The sequence below is a fragment of the Protopterus annectens genome, chromosome 6.part0 (assembly GCF_019279795.1).
Source record: "Protopterus annectens isolate FY-2018-M chromosome 6.part0, PAN1.0, whole genome shotgun sequence".
Taxonomy (NCBI): domain Eukaryota; kingdom Metazoa; phylum Chordata; order Ceratodontiformes; family Protopteridae; genus Protopterus; species Protopterus annectens.
Window position 1 is genome coordinate 411,339,083 of NC_056737.1, and position 27,706 is coordinate 411,366,788.

The 27,706-nt window shown below is 39.2% G+C and overlaps 1 protein-coding gene across 1 annotated transcript in view; it reads left to right on the forward strand.

The window, feature by feature from the left end:
- The window catches only part of RYR3 (ryanodine receptor 3), a 3,250,282-nt gene that overhangs the window by 298,390 nt on the left and 2,924,186 nt on the right, over positions 1 to 27,706 (forward strand). The gene's annotated exons all lie outside the window — the stretch shown is intronic.

The window sequence follows — 27,706 nt, forward strand, 5'->3', positions numbered from 1 at the left end:
GCAGGTAGCATATTTGCATCTTGATGTAGAGGGCTGTAGGTTCTATGTTCTCCTTTGGATGAGATGCCTATTAACTATGAACTTATTTTTCAGCTTGCCACCCATTCCCTATTGCAATATACAATATTACTATTTTTTTAATGTAACATAGGCAATTTATTCTTTAAGGGCAACAGGCACTGAATTTGTATATGAAACACTGAAATATAAAGTTGTTTTCTAGAAACAACCTCTTCATTAGTTTCAGAATTAATCAGATGACTTTTACTTCTGCAGAGATTGTGTATATTGACTGATACTGGTGAATTGTAATGACAGATGTTTGAGCAGCCTTTTATGGTTGAAATGTTCTGAATTGGGCAGTTTGTCATTATTGGTTCATATGTTTTGTTTCATTGCTTTCCTAGAAAAATGCTCAAAACTATAAATTTAAAACACACTCTTAACAAGTGGTACTGTATTATATAAGGGATGCGATTCAATAATTAAATATTATAATTAATACAATCAGGAAAGTGAATCAAATAACTTTTGCATGGTCCTAAAAATTTGTGCAAGGGGCCTATGATTTGAGAACAGCCCAACGGTAAACTTAACCTGCCACTAGACAGATGCATTTTCTTTGAATGTGAGTTTCAATGCTGTTTCAGTGAATGTGAATTTCAAAGGTAGAGAAGCTTTAATGCTAAGTCTATTTTCATTGTAAGACTATTGCTTTGTTTAGCAAATGTTTATCATTGTTTGTGCTATAAAATTTGAAATAAAAGTTGTAAATTAAATCCAAATATCCATAATCACTGTAGAAATAAAGCAGAAAAGAGTATGCACACAGAGTTATGAACACTGTTTATGACAGCTGGGGAGAAATAACCAAATAATTGGACATTGGAATGACTGCATGGGGTGGGGCCTCGGGGTTTGCACCCTCTCCTAAAAAAAATCCTGCAGGCTCCCCTGTATATCAGGTAACAAAATATCATGTTCCTGGTTTTAAGCAAAGATTATTAAATACTACAAATCCCATACTCTCTTATAAAAGCAGGGAGAAGATAAAAAATGTCCCTTGTGTGGGAACATTTACATAGGCTCTGATCTGTCATTTGATAGTCTTGTTACCCTCCTTAGGCTATATGTAGTCTTACATGACTTTGGGTTATGAAGAGGATCAGAAATGAAATTGTGCTTATGGCGCTGCAAAATTTCTACTATACCATACTGAATATAATCTCTTATAGTACTGTTATCGTGTCAGCTGCTAAGAACTTTGGGATTTGTGTTTTCTGAATTACTCATGGCTGTGACCTATGGTTCACTTAGCGTTCATAGTCTTGCTTATTTTATCGTATGACAGAGTTCACTGGTTTTAGTTAAGGACTGGTCATTGGACCACCAGTGGGAAGTCTTAGTTATTATTGGTTCATTAATGCATTGAGGAGGGGCAGCATTAGCTTACTGGGTTTTTCAAAACCTGATTTCCAGTTAGCCATGTATCCAGGGATGTTCTAGCCCTCTGGATCTGTTCTGTATTGATGGGTATCAGTGGTGCTAGGACATTCACAAAGTGGTTCTCATCCTTACATGCAGTGTCTGAAGAAATAAATGTTGGCATATCAGAGTAACTCTCATCCTTGCATGACAGGGACTGAAGTATAAAACGTTTGTGTGCACTCCAGGCATCTTACTTTGATGTAGTCTGTGCAATGGACAATTAACAGGCTTACACAGTGTACTTATACTCTTGTTAGCTAGTAAACCTGTGAAATAGCATACCCAGATTTACAGCTGCCATTCTGTGGGTTGGCAGACTGGGATGCAGGCAATTTGTAGTGATGCTTTTTGTCTTGTTCAGCTTATCCTCACTTCCTTTCATAGGCAAATCAATCTGTAAACAGCCAAAGAGCTGCTTGAGGCAAAATTGAGAGTATAGCCTTATGCTAGTTTTGTGTCATTTTTGTTTTTTTTTGTTTTTTTCCAGCTTACAATTCAGTTATATTTATTATACCATTTGCTGCCAGTAAAATAATTATTTATTTATTTATTTATATTTATATTTAATATTTAATATTTGTTAGGCAGGTAGGGGGAGCTGATCTGAGAATCCTATTCAGTGAAGACTCTAGCCAAAAAAGGCATGTACAAGTACATAATAAACTGATAAACATGCAGTGTATAATAATGAAAATGCTGTAAATTAAGTTATATCGGATACATGGAGGATAAAATAGCTTCGAAAACACGTAAATCAATATAAGACTATAATTAAAACACTGAAAAGGCTAACTTGCTAAAAAGAAAGTACATATACTTAACATAAGATAGTTTCACAAAGTAGTAGAAATATTTGATGGTAAATGCTATACATGCAATAATAATGTATATGTATATGTATACACTGTGTCCTTTATGTAATTTTAGGGTACAGATGACTATCCATAGAAAAGTAGTTAACAGAATTATATTTTAGTAATGCTTAAATGTACCAGCCCCCCTCCTTATGAAAATTCATGTTAGGAATACCAAATCAGGTTTCTGCCATACAGGGGGATAGACAGGGGGATAGATGTGCCTCTTTACTTTCAATAACTGTTTATTGTCAGGTCCTGGTTCACTGCATTTCCAAGAAAGGGACATCTCTGTGAGACACAGAGATCTCTATTAACAGTGAAAGACAGAGTGTGTGAAAGGCCCTCGTAAACTTTGAAAGCTATCTAGTCACTGGGGCAGAACCAAAATAGCTTAGGCTACTTCAGCAGTGGTCTAAGTGTTGAACATTTTGTCATAATGAAAGGATAAGACAACAGGCAAAGTAGCACTGTGACTAAAGTAAATGGAGGATGAGAAATTAAGCTGTCCTTTCATGGAACTTAACAGACATGAACTATCCTAGACAACAAACATACAAGCTTACAATAGAGGCTCTGATGAAAGCAAATGTGTGGCTTAATAGTATTAGTGGTATATCCAGAAAATGCCTCATCTTTGAAGGATGTGCCATATTCAGTTAATTTAGCAGCAAGGGTGAACAAGGAAACAGTGTGACAAACAGAAATGCAGACATCTATTATGAAATGTTTGCCTTTTGTTTTTATATTGGTATTACAGTCTTTGACAAGCAACTTAGATCCTGGGTTCAGCTTGTGAGATCTTATTCATCTGACTCAAGTTTGTAACATGGAATTACTGCTCTGAAGAAAAATGGCCTGCCTCACTTCAGCAGACTGTGGTGAGTTAGATGTTGGCATGAAGTCCATTTCCAACAATATGGGGACTTTTTTAATACTCTTATATTCAAAGGGGGATACTCCAGGGTGATTCTTTCTCATCACTGCTGTTTTGCCTTGCCCTTAACCCATTAAACTGTTTACTTAACTGACTAGGCTACGGTATATCTTTAGGTATTCAGCAGTCTAAGGATTCAGAGCATGTAGAAGAAACTAATAAAAAGGAAGATGTTTACAACAAATAACAAGGAAGACAAAATAAATTAACTAATGTGTATAATGCAAAGAGAGCACATACTAAAAGGTCACTGCTTTTGTATGTAACACACTGATTACATGGAATTATACAATGATAGCTCATTAGTATTCAAAAACGTGCATGCTGACTGGTCAGCCCAACCAGTGTACCTGCTGTACACCGAGCATATACCAATAGAAAAAAGTCTGGTTGCTGAAATACCAGACTTTCTTTTATAGTTATGTGTTATGGATGCGTATGTCTCAACTGTCCAGATTTGTGCCTCATAATTTTGGCCTGTTACTCATAAACTCTGTGGTTTTCTTTTTTTACTGAATAAATTTCTATTGGTTTCCAGAAACATAAGCATATAGACAGTATGCATATCAAAGAAATATTTACATAGTCAAAGCTTAAACTGGAGAAACATTTCCAAAAACAAACACTACAAAACCAACTAATTAAATCGGATGTCTATACTTGAAACACTTTTTCTTGAATGTATCTTTGAATAAGATTATAATTTATTACAGTCTTCTGTTTCCAGCACTTGATTTATTTTCTGACAGGCAATGCTTAAGGAAGTAGGTCATTCTGTTCTTTCCTTAATTGTTCCAATTCCAACTGTGAGACTGATAAAACCATGTTCTTGAAATGTTTAAAACTGGGAGGAGTTATAGCTTTCCATGTCTGTGTAATATTTTTCCTTGCAATAGCAATAGTCCACAAAATTACATATTTTTGCCTTGGAACACAAGGCGGTACAGGTGTATTCTACAAAACTAGAGATTTTGTAAATTGGAAATTATCAGTGAATAGTGCCTGCAACAAATAGTTAATATTTTCCTAATATTGTTTAAGTAAATGGCATTCATAGAACATGTGTTGCCAATAGGCTATTGCTTGTGATTTACACCTCCAGCATCTATTTTCTTTATTATATATGAGTTCTAATTTGTGTAGTGTTAAGTATGTTCTATTTATAAATTGCCATGTGAAAAGTTGCAAATCTTGCAAATCTAGTGATAAAGATGCTAGTTTTGGAGATCTAAGAATTATTTTTTTTTTATCTTTATCATCTAGCATTTTACCATTAACTGTTTCATAGTATTTCTATATATTTTGTTTATTATGAATTCTTATTTCTTTAACTAATTTGTACAATACTGATAAGACTCCATTCCCATTTGTGGGAAATTCCATCAGAGTTATTAGCTGCTCTATGAACTTAAGAACCTTTTCCCCTAACAGACTTCTGCATTATTGCCTGTTGGCTTAAAACTGTCTTAATCCCTGCAGTGTTAACCACATGTTATTTTCAAGGTTGAATTCACTAATAATCTGCTCTGTCATTAGTACTTTATTAGTGTTTATCAACTGATGCCAGTAAATTAGACCATTCTTACTAAGTGTTTTTAACTGCTACTGAGTCCTGAGTTATAATATTATTTTGTGCACATGCTATTGGGAATATGAAAAAAGACCATGCTTTTATATCCAGATTTTTCTTTACAAAGTACATAAAAGACTTTAGGGTACTGATAATGTATGTAGAATTTATATTTTTGTGTTTCCCTGTTGCCATTTATTCCTTCAATAACCAAAGTAAGCTATTTGGTACTATTTCCATATGCTTATTTAGTGTATCATGAGTGTTTTTAACCAGATTCTTTCATGTACTAGTTTCCATTTGGAAGTATATTCTTTGTTTAACCATAGAGAAAGTGTTTTTAAAACTGACAATTGTATATTTATTTATTTTATTTTACATTTGTTAACTGGTCCGACTTGGAATGAGCCAGTTTTCAGTAGACGCCCAAGGAGAAACACTCCAGGCGCAAGACTTTGTAACATGGGAGCACCCTGAGGAAACCCACACGAATGCAGGGAGGACATGCAGACTCTGCACAGAAGGCACCCCAGCCAAGAATTGAACCAGAGAACCTCTTGCTGTGAAACAACAGTGCTACCGCTGTACCACTGAGCCATATATATCCTTCTAAATCTGGTAAACCTAGTCCACCTTCTTCCCATTTGTCAAAATGATATCCTAGGGCAACTCTAGATTTTTAAGGTGCCATAAGAATTTCGTTATTAACCCCTTAAATTGTTTTAAATATGATTTAGGTGGAGGTGGAGAGCAAGCTTGTATAAAATACAGACTTTTCGGGAATATAATCTTTTGAATTATATATAGTCTTTCCTCCATGGTAAAAAATAGCTTATTCCATTTTTGTATGAGTTCTTTGATCATCATCATCATTCTCTTTCGGCTTTTCCCGTTAGGGGTCGCAACAGCGGATCATCTCTTTCCATTTCTTCCTATCCTCTGCATCTTGCTCTGTCACACCAACCGCCTGCATGTCCTCTCTTGAGTTCTTTGATATTATCCAAAATCTCTTTATAGTTTAGTTGCACTGTTGTATCAATATTATTTGTAATTTTAACTCCTAAGTATTTGATTGTATCATTTCTAGATAGATATTTATATATATTTTTTAATGCTTCTTTGCTCATATTTATTAGTAACATATTGGTTTTATTTTCATTAAATGACAGTCCAGAAATCTTCTTAAACTGTTTTGTTGCTTTCCATAGTTCTTTTAGTGTGTTATTATCTTCTTTTAAAGTCAGTAAAATGTCGTCTGCAAACAGTTGAATCTTGAACTCAAGGTCAGTATCTAGTTGAATTCCTTGAATGTTTGGGTTTACACGTATGAAATTTGCTAATGGTACTATCACTAATGCGAATAACAAAGGAGAAAGTGGACAACCCTGTTTTGTACCTTTTGTAATGGTAATAGGCTCTGACAAACAGGATTCTATTTTCATGTACGCTGAAGATTTATCATAAAGAGACCTTATTAGTGAGGTAAAATTTTTCGAAAATCCATACTCCACCAGTGCAAACCAAAGGTAATCCCAATTCACAGAACTGAATGCACTGTTAATCTCTAAGCAAATGGCATTCATTTTGTTTTTTGTTTGGTTTATGAAATCAATAAGAGACAACATTCTCTTTGTCATATGTATTTCTGTTTTTAATGAATCCTGTTTTATTGTTCTCTATCAATAATGGCGATATTTGTTTTATTCTGTTTGCATGAACTGTCATAAATATTTTATAATCTATATTTAATAAACTTATGGGTCTATATGAGGTACACTCATCAGGTTTTTTTATCTTGTTTCAAAATTGGTGATACTTGGGTTTATTTCCAAGAAAGAGGGCATTTATTACCTTCTTTACACTAAATAATATATTTAATGCATTATTAGATAGTAGTTTAAACATCGCTGGTGTCATATTATCATTATCTGGGGCTTTGTTTAATTTTAGTTTCCTGATTTGTGCTTTAATTTCTGTCATAGCTATGGTTTTCTGACAAATCACTGAGGAATGAAGTTACTAAATGATGGCACGCATGTCAGTTTTAGACTTAATATACTTCAGACAATGCACAGTAACACAAGTCACACACACATGTTTTAGATGTGGTAGATGTCCCCAGTGCCCCTTCATTGCAGGAGAGAAATGTTTGAAACTTCCAAGTTTAAGAACAATTTTAAAAACCAAGTCATATAGTAGTTGTTACACTAAGGGGGTGGTATATGTAGCTTACTGTAAATACTGTTGGTGTTATTATATCGGGAAAACAGAAAGGCATTTAAGGAGACGGATATATGAACATATAAGGGATATAAACCACAAGAATGTGAATAATGCACTTTATAGACATTCGCTTGTATGCCCCAATGCCAATTACAAGTTTTGGGTTCTGGAATTAGTGGAACCCTTTGACAGAGGTGGGGATTGGGAGACTAGACTCGCATACAGGGAGATGATATGGCAACTAAAACTGGATGCATGTGGTGGTAAGGGTCTCAATGACAATATATCTATAGTACCAGCCTTAAAATTGTTGGCCCTTGATCCTAAAAAAGCATGCAAAGGGGTATAATAAGGGACAGATTGTGGTATATGCTTGGATTACAACAATTTTTATATATATTTTATATATATTTTATATATATTTTTAGGTTTTAATAACCACATTTTTAACAAATGTGCAATTTTATAATATTTACTAATATGTTAATATTTTAATATATTTGTAATTAATTTACATGATTATACTAATGCACTTTATTTAGGTTATTGGTTATGTCCAGTAATAATTTATAGTGTAGGTATTCAGGCAGGGGAGTGGATGTTTCATGAGTTGCACAGAAGTGTATATTTCTTTTAGGCAACTGTGTGTTTAATAATTGTTTAATTGTTTCATCAATTGTGTAATTATGTTTAATTAGTTTACTGTGAGTGTATAAAAACAGAGCACACATTTGTATGTTGATTCTGAAGAGGTCTCCGGTGAGGAGACAAAAGCGCTCAATCGTATACAGTGTTTTTGTCGTTTTTGGAATAAATGGACTTTTTACCTTGCTTTGGGCTTTCGTGTGTCTACTGGAATTTGAAACTATTGGTGGTTATATATGTGGACAGCCTTCATTGATTCGAACAGCTGGAGTATTTTTTATTTTTTAGTAACACAAGTCTTGTTATTGTAGTAGCTTTCTAAGTTTATAAGAGCAACTTTTACAATTGGTCCCTATTTTAGGGCCTTTGTCCCCCATTACTTAAGGCTTTCTCCACATTTTTTGAACTAAGAGGTTGAGAGGAATTGAGGGCAAGGCAAATATAAAGAAAATCAGGTACATTTTGCAAAACTAATGAAATGTACTTGATTTTCGTTCTATTTCTGCCCTGTCTCTCTCATGCCTCTAAACTCTCTGTATGTTATAGTTTAGGAAAAAAAAAAAACAACAGCGATCTACCTTTCTCTATTGCTTGTTTTCAACACCTCTGATGTACTGTGGGAATGTAAGTCCCATATGTACGTATAATACGTCAACAAACATAGAAGAATGAGTAAACAATGCAGAGGAACAGTATGGCTCCCTTATGCAAAGACATTATTCAAGAAAAGTAAGCAATTTCTTTCTTAAATGTCATTGTATAATAGCAATTACCGGTATGTGGATGCAGGTATACGAAGATTTACCCATTGTAGGCTTTGTTTAATCACTTCAGCTTTGTCTTCATGATCAAATCATGCCAGCCATGGGTAAATTCTCAATATACCTAAGCCTACTCGTCAGTTATTGCTTAATGATAACATTGTTCTATCAGAAAACCTTCAGCCTACAGAAAAAGGCATCATTTTTCTTAAAGAGGAGGTAGAAAAAAAAGAGGCAAGTGTAAGTGAAAAGAAAGAAATCAAAATTGAAGTTGAAAGCATTGAAGAGCATTACTGTAAGAAAAAAAGAGGAGAAAGACTGAACTTAACAACATGGCTCAAGCTGTGGAAGTACAAAACAAGCTGGATGACAACTGTTTGCTTGCAAATGTAATAAGCAATGAAAAGAGTAGGATTAATAAGACTAATGAATGAAGTTCATTCCTTTTAACAATTAACAGAGCAGATTTTATTGAATTAGAAGATGGAGATTCTTCAGATCTGGTCAGAAGTAATATACTTGTAATAGGAGATTCAGTTATTAAATGCTATGATACTTAAACTTGCAGAAAAGATGATGAACATTAAATAGTGTTATGCTTGCCAGAAGCAAAAATACAAGATGCAAAAAAGTGCTTAAAATACCTCAATGTAAAGAAGTACGGATCTGTTTTACTCACATTTATACAAATGATCCCATGCCTCTCAGCTGTACAGATTTTTGCAGAATATTCAGATTTATGCTTCATATTTTTGGTCCTTTTTCATAACATTCTGGTTTTCTGTCGAATTAGTGGCAAATCATTAAAGATTGAAGTTAGAAAATAATGACAGACATTTGAGTTTCAGACTTCATACCCTTCAGAAAATTCATGCTAATGTAAAACATGTTATTCTGTTAACTTTCTAACTTTGTAAGAGCAATATTTAAAACTTGTCCCTATTTTTGGGCCTTTGTCCTACATTTTCTTATTGCTTTGTCCAGATTTCTTGCTCTAAGAGGTTGAGAGGTATGATCTCTTCTGCAATGATTGTCTGACTGTTGGCAGGGAAAGTACAGTTGTGTAGGTTGAACTTACCATAAGAGTGTATCTTCATATGATCACTGCTGCAGTAGCCTTAGTTATATGGGTTATATCCTGCCAAGGATATACCATCTGGCCTGCTTTGAAAGCTTCAGGGCACTTTCTATGTTCCCAAACTGTCAGGCAGCTTGAGCTGAGCTGCCTAAAGTACAAGTTTGGCTGCAAAGACTTCAGAGCTTTCTTATCTGCAGAGAGAGGTAAGCTGATAGGAACAACAAAAAATTAATTGTCCATACTCTGGGGTAAAAGACACACCAAAAGCAAGAGAGTTGGAGGAAGGGAGTAGCTACTGCAGAAGTGATCATTCGAGCATCTACTGTTATTGTAAGTTCAACTTACACCAGTTTATTTATTTGTTTAAGAGAGTTCTTCTTTAGGAAGAATGCCCTTTGCGCCTATTTGCACAGACACAACAGGTGTGTGCGACCTGTTTTCTTTTTCTGCATCTGTGCGACCTGCTGCTTATGTCTTCGTATTCCACACTCATGGAATTTGAATGCCTGAAGACATTTGAAATGTGGACAATGAATGGACAAATGAAAGGTAGGTGTCTGTTTGTTTAATTGGTAGGTAGATAGGTCTGTGTGCATGTAAGAAGTAGGTAGCTAGGTTTGTATGAGTGTGCATGTGCATGTGTGTGTGTGTGTGTGTGTGTGTGTGTGTGTGTGTGTGTGTGTGTGTGTTTGTGTGAAGCTGATGGTAGGTGTGTATGTGTGTGTGTGTGTGTGTGTGTGTGTGTGTGTGTGTGTGTGTGTGTGTGTGTGTGTGTGTGTGTGTGTGTGTGTGTGTAAGAAGTAGGTAGATAGGGACGTGTGTGTGTGTGTGTGTGTGTGTGTGTGTGTGTGTGTGTGTGTGTGTGTGTGTGTGTGCTTGTGTGTAAAAGAGGGAGGGAGGTATCTCTCAACTGTCCAGATTTTCAAAGAATTTCCAGATTTTTTGCTTGATATTTGTAGTCTGTTCCTCATAAAATTTGTGGGGGGTTTTGGGGTTTATTGTGGCAAATCCGTGAGGACAGAATAAACTACATAATGATAGGCATTTGAGTTTCAGACTTCATATCCTTCAAAAACTTCACGATAACACAATACCTTTTATTCTAGCAACATTATAAATTTGTGAGAACAATATTTAAAGTTTGTCCCTATTTTGAGGCCTTTGTCCCACCATTACTTTTGGCTTTGTTCAGATTTTTTGTGCCAAGAAGTTGAGAAGTCTAGTGTGTGTGTGTGTGTGTGTGTGTGTGTGTGTGTGTGTGTGTGTGTGTCTATGATGGAGGTAGGTATGTGTGTGTGTGTGTGTTTAAGAGGGAGGGTGGAGGAAGATAGCTGTATGTGTTTGTGTGTGAAAGAGGGAGGTGGGTAGGTGTGTGTGTGTGTGTGTGTGAGTGTGTGTGTGCGTGTGTGCGTGTGTGTGTGTGTGTGTGTGTGTGTGTGTGTGTGTGTGTGTGTGTGTGTGTGTGTGTGTGTGTGTGTGTTGTAAGACATAGGTAGGTAGGTAGATGCATACCTTTCAACTGTCCCTAATTTTCAGGGACATCCCTGATTTTGAATGAAATTTTAGCTCTATCCCCCTTAATCCCACCTGAAAGTGGTGACATCTGAAGAAAAGATGATGAATTAGACTTAATAAATAAATAGTGGCAATAAAAAGAAGTTATGTACTTACCGTAACATTCCATGTTTATTGTCCATCTCACCATTCATTCTTACTTGGATGAGTTCAGAGCCGATCCTCGGCTCTGACTCTGCCAAATACACCAGCTGGAAGTATCAAACTTGGCTCATGGCAAGGTAGGTATCCCATGATGCAGTGATGCAATTCCCCAGATCCTGCTTGCTGTTAACAGTAATAAGGACTAATATAATTGTTTGACACCAGGTCACGGAAAAAAAAAACAAAGATAGTCAAAGGAGCTCCTGTATAAGAGAAAAGGTAACCACCAGCTCCTCTAGGAGTCCTTGGATGGGGAAAGGTGGGGAGGGGTCATAAGAATGAATGGCAAGACGGACAACAAACATGGAATGTTATGGTAAGTACATAACTTCTTTATGTTATTTAGTCCTATCTCGCCTTCATTCTTACTTGGATGGGACAGCGTCCCTAGCACCTTTTTCCCAGGTGGATCACGGGAGTACACCTTTGAGCACAGTGGAACCAAAGAAGTCCCTGTCCCTGGAGGCCAAATCAACTTTGTAATGAGTGATAAACATGTGAGGATTAGCCCACGTAGCGGCAGCACAAATACTGTGTATAGACATTCTGGCCTGGAAAGCAGAAGATGCTGCTAATGCTCTGGTTGAGTGACCTCTGAATAGTAAATTTCTGTTATTGGAGGTGTATATAAAGGTGATACAACTTGAAAGCCAATTTGAAAAGGTGACTTTAGACACTGGCATACCCTTTTTTGCCTCAGAGAAAGAAATGAATAATTGGTCAGATTTCCTGAAATCTTTAGTTCTATGCAAATAGAATCTGAGCTGTCTATGCACATCCAGTTGGTGGAGTTTATACTCTGTCTTGTTGCTATGATTGAGAAAAAAATACTAGAAACTCAATAGATTGATTTATATTGGATTGAGAGCAAACCTTAGGTATAAAGGACAGATTAGTCTGTAGCGATAACCTATCCTTGTGGAAAATCATATACGGTGGTCTGATTGATAGTGCTTGCAACTCTGAGACTCTTCTTGCAGATGTTACAGCTACTAGAAGGATGGTCTTCCAGGAAAGAAATTTGAGGCCACACGATGTAGAGGGCTTGAATGGTGGCAATGTTAGTTGAGACAGGACAAAATTTAAATCCCAAGGAGAGAGTGGTTCTTTAAAAGGAAGTCTCAATAAGGAAGTGCCTTTTAAAAATGCTTTACATAACCTGCATGACAATAGGTTAGGAGTATGCTCACCAGTGCGGAAATTCGAGATTCCAACCGGCTGAACTCTAGTAGTTGCTGCAGCTGAGCCTTGCTGGAAGAGTTCTGCAAGAAGTTCTAAAATGGATTGAATTGGAGCCAAAAATGGGTCAATGTTTCTAGTTTGTGCCCAGTGGGAGAACCTCTTCCATTTGCTGGTATATAGTTTTCTAGTAGAATCTTTATGAGAGGATATCAATATGTGTTTGACTGCTGGAGTGAAGTTTTGAAGCCTGACTAAGTTGGGAAGTGGACCGGCCATACTGTCAAGTTGAGGGTGTGGAGAGAAGGATGAAGTGTTCCTGACATATGTATCAGAAGGTCTGGAACTGGGTCCAGAACCCACAGCTTCTCCTACAGATGAGGCCAGAAGAAGGGGAACCACATCTGATGAGGCCAATATGGGGCAATGAGAATCAGCCTGCTTCCCAAGGATTTTGCTTTCTGGATGACTTTGGATATGAGGGAAAATGAGGGAAAGGCATAAAGAGGTCTCGAGGGCCAATCGTGAACAAGTGTATCTCTCGGTGTCTCCCCCAGAGGGCAGTACGGCAAAGTAGCTGCTGCATTTGGTATTCATGGGAGTGACAAAAAGATCACAGCAAGGCTGGCCCCATTTCCGCAAAATCTCTTCCGCTATGTTTTGATGTAGAGACCACTCATGAGGCATTAATATTGCCCTGCGGAGCTTGCCCACTATCACGTTGGATTTCCCTAGGATGTGCATTGCTACTAGAAACTGTTTGGAAGATATTGCCCATTGCCAAACTCTCAGAGCCTCTCGACAAAGTGGGTATGATCTGGTTCCTCCTTGTTTGTTTATGTACCATACCACCGACATATTGTCTGACTGGATTGCAATCATCCCTAGTGGAAGAGAGTCGTGGAGTGCCTGCAATGCCAGAAGCACTGCTGTCATCTCTAGAACCCTGATGTGCAAATGGGCCTCCTGGTCTTGCCATATACCTTGGACTGTCCTTCCCAGATAATGCCCCCCCCCACCCTATTTGGGAAGTGTCTGTGGTCACTGTAGCAATAGGTTGTTGTGGAATAAAGGGTCTCCCAATGGTCACATGATTGGACTGAGTCCACCACCATAGATCCCTCTTGCATGACTCCGTTATTCTGATCAGATGGGACATAGGAACTTTTTGTAGTGACCACTGAGAAAACAGGACACATTGAAGGATTCTCATATGCATCCTGGCGAGAGGAACTAGAGTTATATTTGAAGCCATGGTTCCTAGAAGTTTCAGAACTACCTTTGCCTTTACCTTGTCCTTGGGAAGAATGTGAAGTATTTGCTGTCTGAGGGCTGAAAGTCTATCAGTCGGAAGATGTGCCATCATACAAATGGTGTCTAGGTTTGCACCTATGAAGGTGATATGTTGACAGGGCAACAAGGCAGAGTTTTGTAAATTGACTGTTATGCCTAGCTGAACACAAATTTCCAATGTCACATCCCTGGCTTGCTGGAGTAGATGCGTGGTGGTAACAATTAGGAGCCAGTCATCCAGATATGGAAACACATGGAATCCAAGATGTCTCAAGTAAGCCGTTACTACTGCCATGCATTTGGTGAGCACTCTGGGGGCTGTAGTGAGACCATAGGGCAGAGCTCAGTACTGATAATGACTGGCTACCAGCCAGAAGCGTAAATGACTCCTTGATGCTCTGTCCATTTTTATGTGGTAGTACGCATCTTGGAGGTCTGTTGAGCACATCCAATCATCTTTCCCTAAGAAGGGAAGAACTGACTGCAGTGTCACCATTCAGAACTTGGACTTTTTGACAGGTTCATTCAGTTTTCTGAGATCCAATATGGGTCTCCAGTCCCCTGTTCTTTTTGGCACCAAAAAGAATTTTGAGTAAGTTCCGAATCCTATTTGGTCTGCGTAGACTTTTTGGATGACTCTTTTGTATAGCAACTTTTGAATTTCTATAGTTGCTTGCTCCCTTCGATTGGATGGAACATCTGGAATTGTTCTGGTGTGTGGAACAGGATGGCAAAAGGGAATGGAATATCTTCCTGATATTATGCTTTGTACCCACTTGTCTTTTGTGATATTTTGCCAGGCTTCTGGGTACAAAGATAAATATCCCCCGACTGCCTCCCAAGTAGGGCAGATGGGCCTCCTTTCAGGATTGCTGGAAGGGAAAGGAATCACAGTCACCCTGGTTTTGTGGACCCCATCTGCCTCTAGGACATCTACCATTGTTGCCTCCCCCTCTGCCCCTGGGGAAGGATTCTGTATCTTGGAAAGCTCCGTGGGATCTTTTGAACCAAATGTTTCCACTCTTCTGATCTTTAGGGTAAGGTCTTGAAGGTACTGAAAAACGTACTCCAACGGCAGAGAGAATTTTCCCTTTCTGCTCACATCTGGTGAGTGTGTGTGTTTAACTTTAGTGTCCAAAAAGTGAGGAACCATCAAAAGGGGCATTGGTAAAGGTAGACTTAAAAGGTTCCGCAAAATTACACAAGCGCATCCAGGAGTGTCTCCTCAGGGAAACTGATGAACCCTCTGCCCTACTCACTCCATCTGCTGCATATATCAGTCTCATGGAGGAGTTGATGATGGAATTTAAGGTGGTCAGTTGGGAGGTGACTTTCTCTGTCACCCCCGCAACCAAAAAAACCTGTAGACTATCTTCTAGCTCCTTCAGGAGATCTCTTTGTAGCCTTCTAAAGTGTGTGAGGTAGTTCAGCGATCTGAGTGTAAAAGGCGCTGATGAAAAGATATGCTTCCCATATCTGTCCATCGTTTGAGAATCTTTATTTGGAGGATGAACAGATGATGATATCTCAGAAAGTTCCTTCTTGGTGGCTGCTGCCACCACCATAACATCTACAGGCACACCTTTTGTAAGAAAATCTTTTCCAGTGGGGGCTGACCAAAACTTGTTTGGCCTCTGAGAGACTGGTTCCATAGTGTCAGAATGACTCCCACACCTTTCGACTGACTAGCTCCATTAGCTCATCAAAAGGTGGAGATACCCAAGAGGCTGAAGGTTGAGATCCAAAGGCCTTCAGGTACACTGACTCCTCATCAGAAGGGGTGATGGTGTTCCAGCTGCTCTCTCTTTTAGGATCTCAAGGATATCTGCAAATGGGATCCCTTCAGAGGATGACTGCGGAGACCCTTCTGACTCCTCGAGGACAGTGTGTGAGGTGACGGACTCATTAAGGGAGTCTATATGCTTCCTCTTGCATGTCCTCTTCCGAGGGGGCTCCTCAGAAGCATATTCTGGGGTGGCCTCGGAAAAGTGGGGTTCACCCAATGGGGGTTCTTGAGGATGTGAATCTCTGCTGTCCTGTGGATGGGGTGGTGCCGCAACAGTAGCCAGTGGTTTGGGAGGACAAATGCCAGTATCCTTGTGTAGATCTGTAGAGGGGGACAGAATACTCCTCATCAGTTCGAAAGCAGAACCCACTGGCTGCAAAGATACCTCCGGTTCTGAGGAAACAGAGGACACCCCCTAGCTCCAGGGAGACCGGTTCCAAAGCTGATGTAGGAGCCAAGCTCACCAGAGCCGACACACCGAGTGATAGACTCGAAACCGAAGAAACACGGGTCCGAGTGTCCCCCTCTGGGCCAATCGAACTTTGGCTCCCAGACACCTCAGATGGCACCGAGAGTGTTGGAACAGAGATCGGTTTTGGAATCTCCCAAGGGGGTCCCAGAACCGGTATATCTACAGCAAGTGGTACTTGGTACTCTGGCTCCTAAGATCCAGCTTGGCTCGGAGGAGGAACGACAGTGGATGTAACAGTCTTAGAAGGCTCCAAAACCTGTTGGGTAGGAGCCAAGAACAATTTTGCCAGCGCTGGCGACTTCAATAGTCTGCTCACCACCTGCTCTATGTCATCATCAGATAGGCTCATAGAGGACCTAGAGGATATAGTTGGTGAATGAGATCTCTCCAGAATGGGAGACCAGTGGAATATCAATGGACCAGCTGCGAGAAGTGGTTTCTTTCAGTTCTGAAGACCTTGGTGCCGACAAACCAGGTTTGTCAATAATAATTATCTCTGTCAGTTCTGAAGCCTGTGGAGCCAAGGAGGTTGATGATTGAGAAATTTTCTGACAATTTTTCAGGGGGCTCTGACTGAGTTGAAGAGACAGGAGATGACCTTTGGTTGGTTTGTCTCTCTTAGAAGAAGAAGAGGATGAAGAAGAAGAAGCACTCTGTACAGCTTTCTCAAAGGTCGGTGTCAAGAGTCCTTTGACAATCAATTTATTTTTCCTCTCCTGCAACACACGGGCACTAAAGGAGTGGCAGAAAGTGCAATCTTCCTGGAGATGGATAGCTCCGAAACAATAAATACAAATGCTATGTCCATCTGTAATAAACATATTTGGGCACATTTTTGACATTTCTTAAAGCCTAAAGGCTTATGTTCTTTTTCCCTAGTCTCTTTGGACATGGTAGGGAATAAAAGAGTCCTATAACATTTATAAACACTAAGTAACAATCACACAGAATAACCACTTCTACAAAAAAGAGAATATTAACACTAATTAACATCTACAGCACATCTAGTAAATATAAATGAAAATAGCTTTGTTGTAACTAAAACGAGCACTCGGACCTCTAATTTAAATGGACCTAGTAAGTTATAATAAAAGGACAGACAGAATACACTTAATACCACTAGCCCTCTAACTAAAACAGGCAATTAGCTCTCTAACTTAAATGAGCTAATGAGCTAACCAGTAAAGTAATTAACTAACCAACTAGAAATACACACACACTAATAAGCAATTTGAAGAGCAGCACTACTTAGATAAACTACGGGATACACAGTACAGGCCTGCAAAAAACGATGGCCAAAAGGTAGCACACAACAGCAGAAAAAAGGAGATAAACTTAAGCTAATCACTAAAACTACACTTGAAAATGCGCAGCACTCAGAAAAACAACTAATCTCTAAATTCTAAATAGTTTTAAATCCTAGAAGGCAAAAGACAAACAACTTAGTCACGGCCACGAAGAGAACATCCGACCTCATAAAGCGGCAAACGAGATCTGGGAAATTGTATCACTGCATCATGGGATACCCCTTGCCATGAGCCAAGTTTGAGACTTCCAGCTGGTATATTCTGCTGAGTCGGAGCCGAGGATCGGCCCGAACCCATCCAAGAAAGAATGAAGGCGACATAGGACAACATAACATTTAGAGTTACAGGCTTATTTTACTTTAGAAAAATGCATATTCACTCATGTTCTGTTATTTTGTCAATGTCTCAAGTTAATAATACTAATATATAAAAAGTGTCCCTGATTATTTCTGAATTTGTCCCTGATTCTGTTGGGATTTATCCCTTTTTGGTTGAGAGCAATCGGTAAGTGTGTGTGTGTGTGTGTGTGTGTGTGTGTGTGTGTGTGTGTGTGTGCGTGTGCGTGTGCGTGTGTACGAGGTAGGCAGGTAGCATACCTCTCAACTATCTAGATTTTTGCAGAATGTCCAGATTTTTGCCCCATATTTTTGGTCTGTTCCTCATAAAAAGGACTTTATATATTTTGGCATATGATGCTCAAACAGTGATTGTTTTAATTGGTTCCTTATAAATAATGTTTTTTTTTTTTTTATTTCTGCCTTCGTGGTCCCCAAAATCATTTTCCTATTTTTGCTGGTTTCCAAGTGTAAAAAAGTTGAAAACTACTGACTTACACAATCATACTATGTTCATCATATTGATCATTGCTGCAGTAGCCTTCACTGTGTAGGTACATTATCTTAGCTAATTATATTTGGAAGATGGAAGGAGAACAGCCCTGGAGCCCCTGGAAATTGGTCCTAGCAAAGCAGCATCTGGACCTAAAGAAGGATTCAAGTTTATAGTGCTTTGTAAAAGTATGTACAGAGGACTAAGTAGTAGCTTCTAGAACACTTGTAGAATCCAACCCTTTCCAAAAAGCCATAGATGAAGCCAAGGCCCTAGTAGAGTGGGCCTTTACCCTGTCTGGAATAGTTGTATTATGGTGAGTATAATTAAAGGTAATAGCCTTAGACAGCCCTTTGGAAGGGGTCTGTTTTGACACAGGCGGTCCTGTCTTCTTACCTTCACAAGAAATGAACTATTGATCTAAAGATCTGAAGGATTTAGTCCTGTCAAGACAGTACCTGAGTTGTCTGTGGATATCCAATGTGTGGAATATCCTTTCTCTCTCATTCTTAGGTTCATGAAGGAAAATGGGGAGCTTGATAGTTTGGTTTAAAGTAAACATGGATACAGTTTTAGGCTGGAAAGAAGGACTAGATCTCAAAGAAACCCTATCCCTATGGAAAATGAGATAGAGTTGACTCACGGTAAGAGGTTGCAACTCTGATATCCTTCTGGCAGAGGTCAGAGAAATCAGTAAAACCTTTCCATGTTAAGAACCTCAAGTCAAACAGCTTAGCTTGTTCAAATGGAGCAAGAGTTAGCTTCTCTAACTCAAAATTAAAATCACAAGGAGGACTCACCAGCTTTCTTAGAGACCTCTTATGCAAAACCCCTTTCAAGAATATTTTAACATGAGACTGCATTGAAAGAAGATGATGCAGTCCTTGGGCAGACTTGCTGAATTGGCCGATAAAGGCCATAGGATAGTAACTCACACAAATACTGTAAAACCAGAGAACAACTAGCCTTGAATGAGTTCTAGTTATGTTGTTAGCACCAACTAGAAAACCATTTCCATTTGCTAGTATATGATTTTCTAGTAGCAGGCTTTCTTGCCTCCATTAGTACCTGCTGGATGTCCTCAGTAAACAGGCGCCTAAAAGGAGTTAAGACCCTATTATCCAAACTGTCAATTGAAGATGATTGATGGGGTGTATCAAACACCCCTGTTCTTGTGTAAATAGATTCAGTCTCTAAGGAAGCTTGTGGTAATTGCTCCTGACCATTTCCAAATGAAGAGAAAGCCCCAAATGCCCAGGCCAGAAGGGAGTCATCACAATGTTCTTGAGGAATTCCTTCTGAATCTTCAGAAGTACTCTGGATATCAGTGGACAGGGTGGAAAAACATACAGGAACATTCCTGTCCAAGGAACAGAGAAGACACTTGTCTTCCAGGCCTTCTTGCATGGAGTCCTAGAACAGAATCTTGCCAGTTGATTGTTCAGAGAGGAGGCAAAGAAGTCTACATGAGGAGCTTCCACAGATGGGTCAGATCTTGGAAGCCCCCCCAAATCTAGTTTCCATTTGTGAGGGTCTGTCCTGGTCCTACTCAGCTTGCCTGCCATGTAGTTTTGCTCTGATGTTAAATAGGATCCCTGTAAAGTGAGAGTGTGCTGTGAAGCTACACCCCAAGCTAACATGGCTAATCTGCAAGGGGGCTATGACCTGGTTCCTCCTTGCTTGTCGATGTACCATATGACTGTGGTATTGTCTGTTACCACTTAAAGACATCCTGGGGACCAAAGATTGCTCAGAGTTGAACGCCTTGATCAGGGCAAGCATCTCCTTGATATTTATGTGATTGCATCTGTCCTTGGTGTCTCACACTCCCTGCACTTTTATCCCTCCTTAAACTGCTCCCCAAGCAAAATCTGAAGCGGTTGAGATGACTGATAATTTTGTAGCATGGAGTGAGAAGGGGAGACCTGGATTTAAAGATATATGTTGTCTCCAACAAAAGCTTTTTCTTCTGACAAACCCCTGCCTTGGGATTTGAAAAGATAAAGGGTGATGAAGCTGGGACCAACGAGATTTAAGATACCACTGTATCTTTCTCATGCAGAGTCTTAAGAGGGGTATCATGGGAATCATAGATGCCATGAGACCCAAATCCTGAGGTACTTCCTCACAGTGACTGAAGTCTGACTGTAATAAAGCTCTTTGAACTGAAGTGCCTAGTTGACATACCAGGAGCACAATCCTGTGTGAGGGAGTCAAGAAAGACCTTTGAATATTAAGGGAAAGGGGATTAGGACAAACCCAGATTCATACAGACCTATAAATTTACTTTCGTGTTGTGGAAAAATAATGGTGAAGGTTACTTTAGATAAACTGTTGTCAGAATTGGTAAGGTTGAGACCATATATCAGCATGCATATGTTGAAAATTAGTCTATAATCACCTGTAACATGATTTTCTGTAAGACTATAATAACAGCTATAAATGAAAAACTGTGCTGTGATGTAATTTATATAGATTTAACTTCAGCATTGGATAGGGTCATACACAAACTACTGATTGATAAATTAGAACAACTAGATATTGATATATTCTTGATAAGATGGATGTTCTTCATGTTTCACTGTTGCAGTCATCACATTTGGCTTATCTGCTTGCAGTAGCCCTCAGTCGGCCTGATTATCAAAGTCTTGGGTCCTGCATCGGTTGCTGTCTCATCCTCCATGACATCAGGTAGTAAGGGGTATAAAGCATGCAGCCGACGCCATTACATCAGTCTTTCTAGCCGTGCGGTGCCTGAAGCAGAAGCAGTTCGCAAGTGCTGGTCGGTCGACTCCTGACACTTTCGTTTTCAGGTTTCAGAACCAAAGTCTTCAACTAAAGCTAAGTACCCCGTTGGGGAAACTTTTTCTTGCTCTAAACTGATATCAGTAAAAGTCAGTAATTGTATTTCTTGTGGAAAGCAAATACCTCATAAAGATTTTCATTTGTATTGTATTCCTTGCCTAGGCCCTGACCATGACGTACCTCACTGTCAGTTTTGTGCCTTATTTAAACAACAAACTATTTGTCGTCAGTATATTTACGCTTCTAAATATTTTGGTACTCTGTTCATTTACCCAGATATGGCTTCGGTAAGCCATTGGACTACCGACATTCTGAAAAAATGCAAAGATAAATACAGAGATAGACCACCTAGGTCCATAGCTGCCGACGACGCTCATACCTCTCAACCTGGAAACATCAAAAATCTGGACAAGGCCCATGAAAAATAGGTACAAATCTGTACGCTGATTAACATCTAATTTGCATACATAATTACGTAACCCCACCCACTCCAATGGAATTGCGAGATACCAACTTTCAAATGCAAACTGAAGAACAGACAATCAAAATATGGCACCAGAGTCCCCCTGCAGCCATTCCAATGTCCCAATACCTGACTATTTCACCCATTTACCATAAACACTAATGTGTGCATGCATACTGCTTTGCTAATACAATGATTATTTGAATTTTATTTTTACATTTTACAGCCCAATGCACAAACACCAACAGACATCTGCTAAACAAAAACACTGTCTCACAACAAAAACAGACTTGGCATTAAAATTTCTCTGCCCTAGAAACTCACATTCATTGAAGCAGCATTGAAACCCACACCACATTCAAAGAAAATGCATTTGGCCAGTGGTGGATAAAGCTTTCCTTTGGGCTGTTTTCAAATCATTGGCCCCTTGCACACAAAACAAGAAACATACATGTTTTCTTTGATACACCTTCCTGACTTTATTAAATTATATAACTTGTATAATACAGCACACTTGTTAGACAGAGCACATTTTACATTTATTGTTTGAACATTTTTCCAGTAAGCTGTAGGCAATGCAATAAAATGCATGAACCAATAATGACCAATTCAGAACCTTTCCATCATAAAAGTCTACTTCCAGTGTGTCCACACACTCACACTATAAATAGAATGACAGTAGTGTAAGCCATAGGCATTTTGCACAGCTTCTTGCACTTATTTTCAATTTCAGTTTTTTTTTTGGGGGGGGGGTACAAAAGGCCAAAAGCCAGGGACACATTTTAAACATTGCTTGTATAATTTTGGAAAGTTGCTGGAATAAAATGTTGTGTTACCACCATGCATTCCACTGGAAAGTCTCAAACCGAGGAGCCTGCACACTACAGTCAGAGCAACATACCACTATGCCAAATCAGCAGTTTCATGAAAAATAGGAAGACAAACTTAAATGGCAATCATTTAGTGAATTCAATTCTCACTTCTCACCATAGCTCTCAACCTCTTTGCACAAAAATCTGGACAAAGCCAATAATGGGGGGATACAAATCCAGTCCTCACTTCTCACCATAGCTATTTCAACTCTTAGCACAAAAACCTGGACAAAACCAATAATGGGGGAATACAGCCCCGAAATAGGGACCAATTTAAAATACTGATTTTATAAACTTAGAAAGTTGCTAGAATAAAAGGTTTTGTGTTAATATTTATTTTCTGAAGAATATGAAGTCTGAAATTCAAATGCCTGTCATTATTTAATTAATTCAATCCTGCACTGCAGTGATTTTCCACAAAAATCCTGAAAACCACAGATTTTTATGAGGAACAGTCTCAGATGAAAAAGAGTGGCAGAGGCAAGAGACAATCTTCTATCTAAATAGAATATAACCTTCCATGACAAAATATAAAATAAATAAGTTCAAGAGTATGTAACACATAATAACAATAAACTGTCAAACATAGCCCAGACTTGACTTAACAGGTAATATTTCTCACTCCAATAGCAGTTAATGTTAATTCTTGAATATAAATAGTGCTCCTAGAGAGGGCAAACTGCCCCCTACTATGATATATAAATCACGACTGGCATACCATATATAAAGAGGAATGTTGTGTGCCAGAATACTCCATAAAATTAGAGTCTTTTGAACCCCACCACCACTTTACTAGAGCAAGTACAAGTATTCAAGTTTAGCAGCTTTGCATACCAGCAAAAAGCATCTTTCCAGAGTCTAAAACAGCCTAAAGCTATCAATACTCCCAAGGAGCCATTTCACATTATTAAAATAATTTTTTGCTTTGGCAGATGGAGCAGAGAATTAAAATCCATTTTAGTGCTGAAAGACGGAATAAAAAGATTACAGACTACGGCAAATGATGTATACAGTAAAGAAGTATACAAACTATGTTATGTCAAAGTATGCCAGTGATCTGACATTAAGATACAAATCCAAAGAAAAGAACTGATACTCCTGAATATTATTCTACATGTTCATTATTTATTAACCATTTTATTTCTTTACGTACAGCCCATCTGGAAACAAAGCTCAAAACAGCATTTTGCTCATATATATATATATATATATATATATATATATATATATATATATATATATATATAATATATTTATATATTATAGTTTGTTGATTTGTGTAACAAACTTTTAACTGTACCCCAAAATACATGGACATACTTTCACTAGACACAAACTATTGCACCTTTGACTAGCATTTTAAGTATCCCTTACTCAAAACCATACACAATTGTCAGCATATTTCATTTTTCTTAAGCCAGGCATTCTATTTCAGCTTTTTGACTTTCTACTGTTGCTTGTTTCTTTTTTACATATGCCAACAACTGCATTAAAAAAGGAGACTTTTATCTTGTGTCAGCATTAATAATCATAGTACAAATTTAAATTTTTGGTAGCAATCTACCTTCTTGCAATATTGTGTATTCATTTTATGCAATTTCTCTATGTTTCTCATGTTCAAGTTTTGTGCAAAACACTGCAGGTGTTCTTCTTGCAGGCCTCTACTGAAAAAGGGACTGTTAAAACCCAGTCAGACTTTTCTGTTAAACAAATGCAAATAAACAACAAATAAGTATTCTAAATGTTCCTAAATACAACAAGAAGTGCACATCTAACTCTGGCTACTATCATTTGGGTAACACAAATGATCACAATACCTGTGATTTTTTTTAATAGACTCTGACTGTACAATAATCCTCATTCACAGGTCTCTAACCAATATATTTTGTAACCACCAGCCCCCAATCAGCTTACTCACCAGCCAGGGCGAACGTTCTCCAATCTTTTCGAGCCTTCATACCCTCTTACTAAATCCTTGCAGTCTGAGCCTTGTTCTTTTCAGCTGGTTCATTCCTTGCAGTCCGAGACTCCGAGCCTTCTAAATAAATCCTTTTTTTGCCGCCAGCCAGATTATTTTTAGTTAAACCCTTGCAAGCCACAAGCCAAGTTCTTCTGAATACAAATGAATCCTTACTGTTCTTTCCGGCTGGTTCATTCCCGCTTGCAAAGCATTTGAACCAGCCGGAAACCCGGAAATACATGCACCGCAAGCTTAATTCCGACAGGCTGGTAGCCCTGGTGAGCTGACGTCATCGCACACGCGATGACGTCAGCTAAAGCGCGAAAATTAAAAAATAAAATGTGGAAAACATACAAAACATAGAAACAAAAATCGGAAATGAAGGGGTGCCACTCGGGAATCGTGGCACCCCATTATTTTGACCCCAAAACTCGGTAAAAACCGAGTAATTCGGGACACTTGGGAGGTCTGACGACGCTTCTCCTAAGCTAGTCACCAGTTCACCGGTACTCAGTGAGGTGCTTTCGCAGACCCTGATATCCGCTACTTCAGATTCGCAGGCCTCTACTGAAACCCATTCAGAGTCCAGTATGCCCCGAGATGCTTCAGCTGTGGAACCTGCTGATGTCTCTACCTTGGATGGGTCTGGAGCCACTGTGCAGGCACCGGCTTCTGAGGGTATATTCAGGCCTACTGACTTGCATATTAAACCGATGCCATCTTCTTCTTCAAGGCCTAAAACTCAATCCATGCCTAGAAAACCGACGCCCAGACTGCATGGTCAGGCCTCTATGCCTAAAAAACAAATGATAAGAATGGCTGAAGACCTTATTACTTTAATCAGGGGAAGCCAACCTTCCCCCTCTAAGAGACCTGGGACTGAATTTGCTTATGATTCTTCTTATCAGGATTCTGAAATTTCTGTTTCCTCTGATGACCAGGATTTACCCTTATCTACTATGAGGATTCTGATGCAGAGGATTCCCTCTGCTTCCCCTCCAGAGGATTTCTCTTTTTGTGAAACCTTGCAAACTCTTAGGGAACATTTTCGCTGGGAAAGCCAGGATTACTCTGATTCTAAAAATATGCTTAGGGATTTCTTACTCCTGCCCCAACACAGGCCTTTAGCTATCCCACCTGTACTGGACATTGTGATGATGCCTTTTCAGAATCTAGCTTGGCCTCCTGCTCCCCGAAAACCAGATAGATTTTACAGGGTTTCGGACTCTCACAAGTTCCTCTTTAAAAATCCTACTGTGGATCCTGAGACCATTTCACAGGGACCCAAGGGCATTAAGGCTACTACTGCCAAAAATCCTACCTCCTCTGATAGAGATTCCAGGGCGCTGAATAGATGGGGTAAGAAGGTATACACTTCTGCAACCTTGGCCATTAGGGCCTTAAGCTGCCAGTTTCATATGTGAAAGTATCAGCAGCATATTATTGGATTGCTTAAACAGAAAATGATGTTGATTCCTGACTGTGCTGAAAATAAAGATTTACAGGATTTAATGCATTCTGCTGAACAAGTTGGAAAACATACTTTGCAATGTGGTTTTCATTCACTAGAGGCATCTCGCAGGGCTGCTGTCACTGGGTCTGTACTTAGAAGGCATGCTTGGCTTAAGGAGCAATCTTTGCCAGATCAAGTTAAAGCTAAATTGCTGGATGCTCCCTTAAACCAGGACTGCCTGTTTGGCAACAAAGCAGAAAAAGTACTTAAAAAGATGGAGGAAAAAGCTAAATCTATGCAAACTGTTAAAGATTTCTTGCAAGTACAACCTCCAAGATTTAGTAGGCATTGGCCCTCTAAGAATTGGTCCTTTCCTGCCTATTCCAGGCCTCCTCAGTCCAAACCCATAACCAACAAAACACCCAAGCTTTAGTCCCAAGGTACGCACAGGACTATGCAGTGAGGGGCTCCCACTTCCAAATTAGGGAGTAGTAAGACTCCCCCCTATGGTAAATTGTCTCAATGACTTAACTTTAAAACTTCCAAGCCCTTCTCAACTGACTGCTCCTTTAGGGGGAAAGACTGCTCTGCAGGCAAAAAACTGGGAACTCATTAACCAGGACAAATGGGTTTTAAATAGAGTTTCCCAAGGTTACAGATTTCACTTCCACACTTTACCAACCCAAAAAGGTTGGCCAGATCTACCTCTAATCAGTGGACAGAGGCTCAAAAGCAAGTTCGTTTTCTCTCTCTCTCTCTCTGTTACGTATAAGGGATATTCAGACTATCCCAGAAGAGGAATGGGGCAAGGTTTCTACTCAAGACTTTTCCTGGTGCCCAGAAAAGACAACTCATGGTGTCCTATCCTGAACCTCTCTATCCTAAACACTTTTTTGGTGATCCCAAAATTCAAGATGCTAACTTTTCACCAGTTGCTTCCTATGCTAGGCAAGGATGCCTGGTTGGCAACACTGGATTTAAAGGAAGCCTACCTGCACATCCCAATCAGGGAATCTTGCAGAAGATACCTATGCACTGCACTTTGGCTTATCTAATGTGCCCAGGGTGTTCACAGAGTGCCTAGCTCCAGTCATCGCATTTTGCAGGCAAAGAAATATTCAAATATGCCCATACCTGGACAATTGTCTAATTCAGGCAGAAAGCCAGGACATACTATTGAATCATCTGGTGTTTGTACTAAAAGTGCTAACTTCTCTAGGGTACAGCATAAACGAAAAGAAATTGCATCTTGTACCCTGCCAACAAATTGTATTCCTGGGAGCAAGCTTGAACACAACTTCCCAGATGGCTTATCTCACGCCAGAGAAACAAGTTCATTTGACAGCCTACTTCAAACTAATGGCCACAAAGACCCTGCTATCTGCAAGACAAATACTGCAAGCCTTGGAGTTCATGGCCTCCTACAGTTATCCTAATTCCATATGCAAGACTGCATATGAGGAAACTACAATGGTATCTAAAAAGCCTATGGTGTCAACATTCTCAGGATCTAGAAGCAATGATTCCTATCATACCTTGCTTACAGATAGAGTTCCTTTGGTGGGCAGAGGCCTGCCACCAAAACAAGGGACTGCCATTCACTCTACCCCCTGCCGCCCAAACCCTAACAACAGATGCATCAGACTATGCATGTGGGGCTCACTTGGCAGGGAAGTGCATCCAGGGCAAATGGAACCCAAGTCAAATGCATCTGCATATCAATCAAAAAATAGAAGTTATGTTCTTACCATAACGTTCCATGTTAGTTGTCTTCTTCTCGCCTTCTTTCTTGCTGGATGGGTTCGGAGCCGACCTCGGCACCGACTCGGCCACTCTAAAAGCTCGAGAGTTGGTTCCACCGGCTCGAGGCTCCCCTTATATCCCACAATGCTAGGCGGTATTACCTCAGATCTCGTTTGTAAGCTAGGCCCAGCCAATAATAAATCCAGAACTACTGGAAATGGGAAAAAAAACACCTCTATAAAAGGAAAGGAAGAAGGTGACCTGAAACCT